This window comes from Lucilia cuprina, chromosome 6 (assembly GCF_022045245.1).
Source record: "Lucilia cuprina isolate Lc7/37 chromosome 6, ASM2204524v1, whole genome shotgun sequence".
Taxonomy (NCBI): Eukaryota; Metazoa; Arthropoda; class Insecta; order Diptera; family Calliphoridae; genus Lucilia; species Lucilia cuprina.
Genome location: NC_060954.1, coordinates 52,073,773 through 52,075,566, shown reverse-complemented (window position 1 = coordinate 52,075,566; position 1,794 = coordinate 52,073,773).

Below are 1,794 nucleotides of genomic sequence, written 5' to 3'. Positions count from 1 at the left end.
ATCTATCTATCTATCTATCTATCTATCTATCTATCTATCTATCTATCTATCTATCTATCTATCTATCTATCTATCTATCTATCTATCTATCTATCTATCTATCAGTTTGTCTATGTAAACCTTGCAAGATATTTATGCAAGATATTTTCAAAAAATTTTGCACATAGCACTTTTAAAATCGGTCCATTATTTTGTCTAGCGCCCATACGTCTCCCCCGGATAGGAATTTTGTCCCCATAAAACACCTCTTTAAAAATTTCGCGATTTTCATAACAAATCGTTTATATATTTTAAAATTAAGGTAAGGTAAAATAATTATTTATTAAAAACTGTAACTGTAGGGTATCATATGGGCAGTCATTCCCTATTATACATTCTTACTTGTTTTATTTTATTATTGTTGCATTATTATTATATTACTTTTATTGTTAAAATATTATATTTTATATATTTTTTCTATTGTATTGTTTATTGTTTGGAATTTTATACGTGTCGTGGTACACTGACGTTAAAAAGTCAATAATACTGTTATCACAGGAAACACGACAAGAGACAAAATATACCTGCTATTTGTTAAGAAATTAAAGAAAATTATTTTGTAAAAAAATTTCAAATTTTGCAAACAAAAAACTAAATTGATCTATGTTTTCGGATCTTAAATGTTATTTTCTAACAGAAATTAAATTCCGAAACAAATTGAACTCTATTGTTATGTATAGCATAACGTAAGGTAGTGTAAGTTAGTATTTATTTAACATTAACATTTTTAAGCAACTTACTTTTGTTGGAAACATAATGGAAATTTATTGTTATCAATTGCTGCAATCGAAGCCACCTTAATGTTTATAACATAAATCAAATTTCATACAATTTGTATGCCATGTATTGTAATACTATAAAGCCAATTCAATATTTATTTATACAAACTACAACCACTAATTTTTTTTTTTTTTTGGTGCAGAAAAAAACACAAGTATATTTCACTGTGGTATTGCAAATTTACCATACTAAACATGTATTGAATAATAGTTTTGTTACAGAATATAAAGTATATTTCTTTATATTGTTAAAGAATATAAAACATATTTCCATATTCTTTGGCTACAGTAACTTTGTGTATTGTATATTTAAGTATGAAATTATACATTCCACTAAACATATTTATTTAAGGTGTGGGATTTTATGAAAAAAAATAAAGAAAAATAACAAAAGATATTGTTTTTTTCCTTATTGTAAGACCATAATAATAATAAAAAACACAACTTTTAGTATCGTATACTCTATAGACAAGTGCAATATTTTAGTATACAAATCAATCTTTTATGTTAATAAACATACAAAATAAAAACATCTCAATATACACATATGTAGAACTTTATAACAAGGTCCTTAATATGCACAAATATGTACATACGTACATATATGTATGAGTAATTTCTAATTTGTTGTGTTGAAAGTCATTGTAGCATGATATATAATAAGGCAACTTCAGGACCTTCTCATGAAATATAACCAAATGTTGTTTTCTGGTACTTGTGCATAAACAAGGATTTATACACTTATATGGGAAGAATATAAAAAAATATAATAGTTGTAGAACCATTTAGGTAAGGTAAGTTAGGGTTGATAAGAGGATGTATAAAAAATATTAAATTCAAAGAAATATAACTAAGCTAATATCGGGCACTCCTATCTATCTATCTATCTATCTATCTATCTATCTATCTATCTATCTATCTATCTATCTATCTATCTATCTATCTATCTATCTATCTATCTATCTATCTATCTATC